The 9,451-nt window shown below is 39.3% G+C and overlaps 2 long non-coding RNA genes and 1 other non-coding gene across 3 annotated transcripts; all 3 read left to right on the forward strand.

The window, feature by feature from the left end:
• Positions 1-267: 267 nt before the first annotated feature.
• LOC114826493 (uncharacterized) lies at positions 268-853 on the forward strand. Its single transcript, XR_003775315.2, has 3 exons — positions 268-409; positions 548-652; positions 747-853. It is a non-coding gene; the product is annotated as an uncharacterized lncRNA (long non-coding RNA).
• Position 854: 1 nt separating this feature from the next.
• Positions 855-1,434, forward strand: LOC139196644 (uncharacterized). The gene is made up of 2 exons (XR_011581743.1): positions 855-1,028; positions 1,142-1,434. It is a non-coding gene; the product is annotated as an uncharacterized lncRNA (long non-coding RNA).
• Positions 1,435-6,621: 5,187 nt separating this feature from the next.
• Positions 6,622-6,726, forward strand: LOC114826847 (small nucleolar RNA R71). The gene has a single exon (XR_003775857.1). It is a non-coding gene; the product is annotated as a small nucleolar RNA R71 (small nucleolar RNA).
• Positions 6,727-9,451: the final 2,725 nt, after the last annotated feature.

Consider the following 9,451-nt stretch of genomic DNA (forward strand, 5'->3'; position numbering starts at 1 on the left):
AGTGGCGTGCTTTGAACATTGGATCCCCTGCGAAATGAATGGGACGCAGCTGGCATGCAAGGGGAAAGTGGCGTGCAGAGTTGTTGTCTGGCGCTGTCAATCAGCAATCACAGAGCCCAAACGGCTCTCTCCAAACCGTGCCCTAGGGAAACATAAAAAACAGATGAGGCGCACACGTGTCAGGCATCAAGAAGGGTAGCTCCATAGGATTCGAAATTAAGAGTGAAGATCAATCCATTTGCCCATATCTCTTTCTTTCTCGCAGACCCCATTTTGCTAAAATGAAAGGACCTCTCTGTCTCTCACATTTTTCTCTCCTTTCCTCAATTTAGCTCTGCTCTCTCTAGAAAGTCTGAAAATGCTTTTACTCTCTCCATGTCAAAGCAAGTCCTTCTTCCTCCCTTTGCAGGTAAAAACTAAGCCATGCCATTTCTCCTTTTGTTCGTTCAAATGTAAAGATGTAGCTCCATTTCTGCTAACTTCATCACCAAGAGTAACATGAAAATGTTTGTGACTGATGCATTTGATTGTTCTGTGTATGTCTCAGTTTCCTCGCAGATTGATGCATCCGTAGCCTTCCATAACCCAACAACAACGCACCTCCGTGAGTACCCCGCCGTGATGGAAAATCGGAAAAAACGGAAACCCAAAGGTAAAATCATCCTCCAATCTTGTGGTTGCAGTGTCCAATTTATTTGTTGGAGAGATCTGGAACAAACACTAACACCTGCATGTGGTTTTATCAGTGTGGAGAGCCCTAATGGTTTCAAATCCGAGACAACAACACAAGAACACCCCCGGAGTCAGCAGCTCAGCTCAACCAAGGATCTAAAAATGTTGAGGTAAAACCCGTAACCCTTTTTATTAATGGACTATGATCTGATACTTGAAAAATAACCCCTACTGTGACTGAAAAATAACACTCAAATCCAGCATACACCCGTGAGAAAACAAGCTTAAGCTGCCGGTCTAATAGTCCCAGAAAGCAAAATCAACAGCAACTGTCGCGGCCTCTGTATGTCATATAGGTACAGATCTCGTTCGTCTGCTTTTGCTAAGCTCAACATTTACAAGTTCAACAACAGTTCATTTGAATGCCATATGTAACCTGTATGTACTCATATTGTTGGTCTTTATGTAGGGGTATACGGATCCATGATAGAGCCAAGGACACAGAAGTAAACACACAAGAGCAACGGAGGAAAATAGCACAGGCCGCATGACCCAGATCGATGCATCTGGGAGGTAAAATTCGAATCCCTGCAAGTGTAGTTGTTGTAGATCTGGTAATAATATCTGTACTCAGTTCTGTGGTGTATGGATCTGTGATTTAATTGTGCTTCCTCCATGCATCGCAAAACTGAGCTGCAGAAATTAACTGCTCTAAATTCTGTTTATGTGCTGGATCTGCAACAATCACCCCCAAACTTGCATATGTGAATGGCTTTTTATGTGGACTGCTTTCAATTTCCAGCATAGTGTAGATGTGGTTGATGTGAACGATAGACTTGCTGCTGGGTGCAGGATTCCAGCATAGGACGCGTTTTATTTTCCACGTTCGCAACCTGCAATTAACCAATATGCGTTAAAAATTGAAAATAAAAATAAAAATAAAATGGGTAAATAAAATCAACTCGCAATCTTCAATTTTTTTTTTTTTTGAATTTTTTTTTTTTTTTTTTTCGTTTTTTATATTTTTAATGATTTATGTATGCTTTTTTTTTTTTTAAAATATATATATATATATATTAATGAGAAAATCAAACAAAAATTAAAATTAGGAAAGAGTTAGAAAAATTGGGTTGCCTCCCAAATAAGCGCTTTATTTTAAGTCTGTAGCTAGACGTTGCGGAAGTCTGGTGGTTAGATCACTGGTGCCTTCAGAGTCAAAGACTCGTATCCCGTATCAAATGGCGACTCCACGTATGGTTTCAGCCTGTGACCATTCACCTTGAATGTGTTGCCTTGAGCCCCATTAGATATTTCAACTGCCCCATGAGGAAAGATTTTAGTAACCAAATACGGCCCTGTCCAGCGAGATTTCAATTTCCCTGGAAACAACTTAAGCCTTGAACTGAATAGCAACACCTTTTGCCCTGGCTGGAATTCTTTGCGTAAAATTTGACTATCATGAAACGCCTTAGTTCTTTCCTTGTAGATGCGAGAACTTTCATAAGCATCCCGACGAATTTCCTGTAGCTCATTGAGCTGCAGTTTACGTTGCTCTCCGGCTGAGTCATATGAAAAATTTAACTCTTTAATTGCCCAGTACGCCTTATGCTCAAGCTCCATAGGTAGATGACATGCTTTTCCATAAACGAGTCGAAATGGGGACATCCCAATAGGAGTTTTATAAGCTGTTCTGTAGGCCCACAACGCATCATTTAATTTTAAACTCCAATCTTTTCGTGTAGAACCAACTGTTTTTGCCAAAATGCGTTTTAATTCTCTGTTTGAAACTTCCACTTGACCAGATGTCTGTGGATGATAAGGTGTAGCCACACGATGATTAATCCCATATTTTGCCAACAAATTAGCAAATGACTTATTAATAAAGTGCTTCCCCCCATCACTAAGAATAACGCGTGGAATTCCAAAACGCGGAAATATAACCCCTTGGAGGAACCTCAGGACTACTGATCCTTGATTAGTTGGTGCTGCAATGGCCTCGACCCACTTAGAAACATACTCCACAGCAACTAAAATATATTGGTTTCCATGGGACGATGGAAATGGTCCCATGAAATCAATACCCCAAACATCAAATAATTCAACAATCAAAATACTTTGCTGGGGCATCTCATTCCTTTTGGACTGGTTGCCGACTCTTTGACATCTATCACAAGCCTTGCACCAATTGTATGCATCTTTAAAAAGTGTAGGCCAAAATAACCCACTCTGCAAAATTTTTTCTGCTGTTCTTTTCTGCCCAAAATGTCCCCCACAAGCAAAATGATGAGCAAACCTTAAAACACTTTCCTGTTCGGTTTCAGGAATACACCTGCGAATAATCTGGTCTGGGCAATACTTAAATAGATTTGGATCATCCCAGAAATAATGCTTCACATCAGAAAGAAACTTCTTTTTCTGCTGCAACGTTAAATCTGGATGCACCACCCCTTTAACCAAATAATTAACCATATCAGCAAACCATGGTGTACGGAATTGGACTGCAAATAGCTGTTCATCTGGAAAACTCTCCCTCAGTGGAAGGGAATCCTCTTCTGATGATGTGGGAATAGTTAATCTAGACAAATGGTCAGCCACCACATTTTCCCGACCCTTTTTATCTTTGATTTCCAAGTCAAACTCTTGCAATAAAAGAATCCAACGTATCAATCGAGGCTTAGCATCTTTCTTAGACAACAAATATTTCAAAGCTGCATGATCTGTATAAATAATCACTTTAGCCCCAAATAAATACGAACGAAATTTTTCCAATGCAAAAACAATAGCCAACAATTCTTTCTCTGTGGTAGCATAGTTTAGTTGTGCATCATTGAGGGTTCGACTAGCATAATAAATAACTTGGGGAAGGTTATCTGTGCGCTGTCCAAGAACTGCCCCCACTGCATAATCTGATGCGTCACACATCAGTTCAAAAGGTAAGCTCCAATTAGGAGCTGCAACAATGGGTGCTGTAGTGAGGAGTGTCTTTAACTTCTTGAAGGCCTCCACACAAGCCTCATCAAAAACGAAAGGAGCGTCTTTAGCCAATAAATTACACAATGGGCGGCTAATGTTGGAGAAATCCTTGATGAACCGTCTATAAAACCCGGCATGGCCAAGAAAAGATCGAACACTCTTAACAGTTGTCGGGGGTGGCAACTTTTCAATTGCATCAATTTTAGCCTTATCAACTTCAATACCCCTGTTAGAAATTAAGTGGCCCAAGACAATTCCCTGCCTAACCATGAAATGACACTTTTCCCAGTTTAAAACCAGGTTGGTCTTAATGCATCTGTCCAGAACTAAAGATAAATTCTGCAAACACTGGTCAAAAGAATCCCCAAAAACAGAAAAATCATCCATAAATACCTCAACTACATGTTCAACTAACCCGGTAAATATGCTCATCATGCAACGCTGAAACGTAGCAGGCGCATTGCACAAACCAAAAGGCATTCTTCTATATGCGAAAGTCCCAAAAGGACAAGTAAAGGTTGTCTTTTCTTGATCCTCAGGGGCAACAGGAATCTGGTTGTACCCTGAATAGCCATCCAAGAAACAGTAGAAAGCACGACCAGCCAACCTTTCCAACATTTGATCAATGAAAGGCAATGGAAAATGATCTTTTCTAGTTCCCGCATTGATCTTTCTATAATCAACGCACATACGCCACCCAGTAGTCAAGCGAGTAGGCACAAGTTCATTATTATCATTTTTCACAACTGTAATACCAGAACGCTTAGGCACCACTTGAGTTGGACTAATCCACTTACTATCTGAAATGGGATAGATCATCCCAGCATCTAGAAGTTTCATAACTTCATTACGAACCACTTCTTTCATAATCGGATTTAACCGACGTTGTGCGTCAATGGCAGGTTTTACTCCATCCTCCATCAGAATTTTGTGCATACAAATTGTAGGGCTGATCCCTTTAATGTCAGCTATAGTCCAGCCAATTGCATCTTGATGACTCCTTAAAATGCGCAACAATTTATCTTCCTCTGTTGATGATAAATCAGCAGCTATAATAACTGGCAGCGAAGAATCTGCACCCAAGTAAGCATATTTCAAGTGTTCTGGAAGCACCCTTAACTCCAGTTTAGGTGGCTGTACCTTAGAAGGTTGCAATAGCTTTTTGGGTTCCCCCAAACTTTCAAAAACGTGTCTCCAACGTGGAGGTTGAAAAGGAACACTTTCCAAAGCTGAAACATACTCAAAAACCTCTTCATCTTCTGTATATTTAGTCTCAAACCCGTGCAACACATTTAACAATGGATCAGATGTCAAACGTAACATAATTTCAGCATGTAATATGCTGTCAAGCACATCAACACGCATACAGTCATGCTCATCACCTGGCCTTTTGGTAGCTTCAAATAAACTGAACACAACAGATTGATCTTGCACTCTAAGTGTAAGTGTCCCAGCCTCTACATCAATTAACGTTCTGGCTGTAGCCATGAAGGGACGTCCCAAAATAATCGGTGTTTGCATATCTTCATCCATATCCAAAATCACAAAATCTGTAGGAAGATAGAGATTATCCACTTTAATTATTAGGTCTTCTATAATACCCCTTGGATAAGCAACCGATCGGTCCGCTAGTTGTAGAATAACTGATGTTGGCTTTATTTCTCCTTGTCCTAGTCTCTGAAAAACAGAAAATGGCATTAAATTAATACTAGCACCTAAGTCAATTAAAGCACGTTTAAAATGAGAATTTCCAATTGTGCATGAAATTGTAAAACTCCCTGGATCTTGTTTCTTTGGGGGCAATTTGTGAAGCAGAACAGCGCTGCACTGTTCTGTAAGAATTACTTTCTCAAAATCAACAAGCTTCTTTTTCTTTGTGCAAACATTTTTCAAAAACTTGGCATAAGACGGAATGTTCTTGATGGCATCAATTAACGGCAGATTAATCTGAACCTTAGACAAAGTCTTCATAAAGTCTGTCAATTGTTGATCTTTAACTTTAGGCTTCAACCGCTCGGGATACGGCATAGGTGGCTCATAAACACGATCCTCAACAATATCTTCTGCGCTATTTTCAGAACTGATAACCGGCTGATCTGAATCTTTTGAATTGTCGGATTTTTCAACATTCCCTGAATCTGTTTTTGGCTGTGAATCCACCCGCGAATTTTGAATGCAATATTCATCCTTGTTATCATAACTTTTTCCGGAACGTAAAACTCTAACTGCCTTGCAATCAGCACCTCCCCTAGGATTTGGTTCGGTTTGGCTGGGAAATGTACCTGGTGCCCTACCAGAAACCTGCAAAGCAATCTGCCCTATTTGTTTTTCCATGTTTTTCATTGATGCCTGCAGATTTTGAATTTCTTGAGTTGTGGTATTTGCCAATTTTTCAATCGCAACCTCCCAAGCAGCCTTAGGTGCAGCAGGTTGTTGTACCTGCTGTTGAAATTGTGGTCTAGTGTGCTGTTCCTTATCCCACCTTAGATTAGGATGATCTCTCCAACCGGGGTTGTAGAAATTAGAATATGGGTCATATCTGGGCCGCTGGAAATTGTTAAATGCATTAACCTGCTCTGCTGTAAAATCTGGTGAAACATCTTTATGTGGGCAGCTCATAAAATCGTGAGTTATCATGTTGCAAATGCTGCAGGCAGCTTGTAAGGGCTGCTTTACAGCAACTTGAGAACCTGGCATTCTTTGTAATAACATGTCAAATTTTGCGTCAAGCCTTTTCTCCATTTTTTCAATTTGTGCTGTAACATATGGAGAACCAGTCGACATCTCAAAAGCTGACCTAGATTGTGGCTGCTCCACTGCCCACTGCTGAGTATCTTCTGCCATTTTTTCAAATAACAAACACGCCTCTTGTGCATTTTTGTCTTTGTACGTACCTCCGCATGAAGCGTTGACAAGAGTTTTTGTAGTCATATTCAACCCTCTGAAAAATATGTGCATTTGATCAGTAGTGTTAATACCCGAATGTGGACATTTTCTAATCAACTCTTTGAACCGCTCCCACGCCTCATGAAACTCTTCATTTGGTTTTTGAGCGAACGATAAAATCTGAGTTCTCATGTCAAGGGTCTTAGAAGCCGGATAATACTTGTTTAAAAATTTTTCACTGAGTTGGGCCCAAGTTGTAATGCTTCCTGATGGGAGTGTGAGGAGCCATCTCCTTGCCTGATCTTTTAGAGTGTATGGAAATAACCGCAGCTTAATAGATTCAGCTGAAAATCCTCTCACCAAAATGTTTTTGCACCCCATTAAAAATTCTGCAATGTGCATGTTAGGATCATCAGATGACAACCCATGAAACGTAGGTAGAATATTCAACATGTGCTGTTTTATTTCAAATGCTGTCCCTTCCTCCACTGCCGGATATGTGATGCAACTGGGTATATTTGTGGTATGGGCAGTCAGTGAATCACCCAGGGGCAGACCTGCCTCTGGAATTATAAACGCCATTTTTTCTTTGTTGTGCAGGTTCCCAGAAAAGACTGATTCCAGAAACCTCTCCTGCAGAGGACGAACCCGCTGCAAATGTTGTTCCCTGCGTTTCCTCCTTAAATGCTGTTCAAATTCTGGATCAAATGGAATCAATTTTTGCACTGTTGAACGGGTGCTGACCATGCACAGATTTCTGAAATCTGTACTGTTGTAATCTGTAAAAATAGATGAAAATGAAAATTAAATATTTTTTTGTTTTTTTTTATATGTATAAACAGCAATACTAATTGAAAATCTGATTCGTAGGGATTATTTTAAATAATCCCCGGCAACGGCGCCATTTTCTTGATAGGATTTTTACTACTCATGTGAATGCGATAAAAACCTTCTATTTTACTTGCAAGAATCACAAGGTTATTGTAGTATAAATGGATCTCGCAAGGTCATTCTCCACAGGGATTATTAAATAAATCGAAACAAACCAGATTTCAATTAATGATTGTAAAGTAGAAATTTTGATGATTGATTTTATAACCTACTTAAAGTAAAAACGAATTTAATGAATTAATGATGAGACAATCTGTAATATTAAAACTAGAGAGAAAAGAAAACAGTTTTGAGAGAAATCAAATTAAGAAAGCACTAGGGTTCCACCATCACCTAACAATCCTATGAATTCTTACCAATTACTTATGATCTACACATGCCATTTTGAAGGTTAGATTTTCCTAATTCATATTCTACTTGGAACCTCCAACATAGAATGTATATCTAACATGCAACCCGTCCGGACGTTCGGATCAAATATGAACATGAAAGACTCATTATGCTTTATGAAAATCCTTTGAAAAACCATGCAATCCTTAAGACGTGATATTCATCCTAAGAGAAATTACAATTATTAATCACAAGAAGCCAGCGTCAATTTCAGGGAACCTTCCGACCAAAATTGCATCAAATTACTTTTCTAAAGATCCTAATGGTGATCAGGCATTACGACAATTAGATAGTTTTTATCCCGGTGATTAACAATTCAAAGTACGCATGCAATCGATCATAAGCAATTAAATAAAAATCACATATTCATGCTAAGGCTCAAGGCTTCGCCCTAGCAAAAGAAATTAGTTCCGCATATTCATAATTGAAATCATAGAAATATCTATTAAGAAAAGGATTGAAAACACCTTCAAGTAGAAAATCTTCAAAACCCTAGAACTTCTCTCTGTCTCCAGTATTGCATAAAAATAAAGCGTACCACAAAACTGTAGACGGCCAAGCAATATATTTGCTAAGCCACCACACAAACCCTAGCAAACAAAACCCTAAATTAAATAATAAAATTCGTCTAAAAACTGAACAGCCACGTTTTGGCCCATAAGCTGCTCCAAAACTGGCCCAATATAGCTGGATTTAATGTTTGGACTATTCTGAACACTTTTCCAGAAGGTCACGAACCCATCCGAGGTCATCTTAGGCTCCAAAAACGCAATTTAAGCCCAAAAACGTCACTTTCCAGCACTGCGCACTGCTTCTTTATTTCATCGCCAGAAAACCACCGCTTGGTGAAAAAATCCCAAATTTTGATACGATCAAGCTAAGTGACTCACGAACGTCCTCCAATTGGAATTACTCCAAAATTCGTCCATTTGGTCCTGTTTTGCTCTAGAGGAAGTCGAAAGTCCTATATTGAAAATACAATTCAAAGTATCAAAATTCTTCCAATATATTAACCAAAATATACTAAGATTAGGGTAAAATATATAATATAAAAACTACTCATCAGAGGACATGACACAAAAACGAGCGCAATGGCGTTCTAGGATTCATATAGCCGACCCCACTTAGTGGGAAAAGGCTTTGTTGTTGTTGTTGTTGTTGTTAGTGGGTGTGTTTTTGTAGAAGATTGAGGGTTGTATGGGCAGGGAAAGAGAGGCACAGAGAAGGAGGTGGTGAAGGGTGTAAGCGCTCGATTTCATGTGGATTAAAGATGTGATTGGATTGGAGTTGATAAGGCTGGTTCATCTAGAACCTCTGAAGAAACCCCAACTTGGGAATGTGAGTCTATGAAGAAATCCAGAACCTTTGTTATAATAAGTGAACCATAATAAGAATGGTTGAAGCGTAACACTTCCCTTATTAAAGATGGACATACTCCCTTTAACGCAACGTCAAAAGTGTGTTAATAATGTGTTGTCGGTATATTTAACTGAAGAATAATAATAGAGAGGGAGAGGGCGGCAAACAGAAAGAAATGAGAGAATTTAGTGAATTATGTGGTTTGTATTATCTCACCTCATTATGCCCTTACTTATTGTAGTAAAGAAGAAACACTACTTGACTTTCAAGTTATACATTA

Source organism: Malus domestica, chromosome 01, assembly GCF_042453785.1.
Source record: "Malus domestica chromosome 01, GDT2T_hap1".
In the NCBI taxonomy this organism is placed as follows: Eukaryota; Viridiplantae; Streptophyta; class Magnoliopsida; order Rosales; family Rosaceae; genus Malus; species Malus domestica.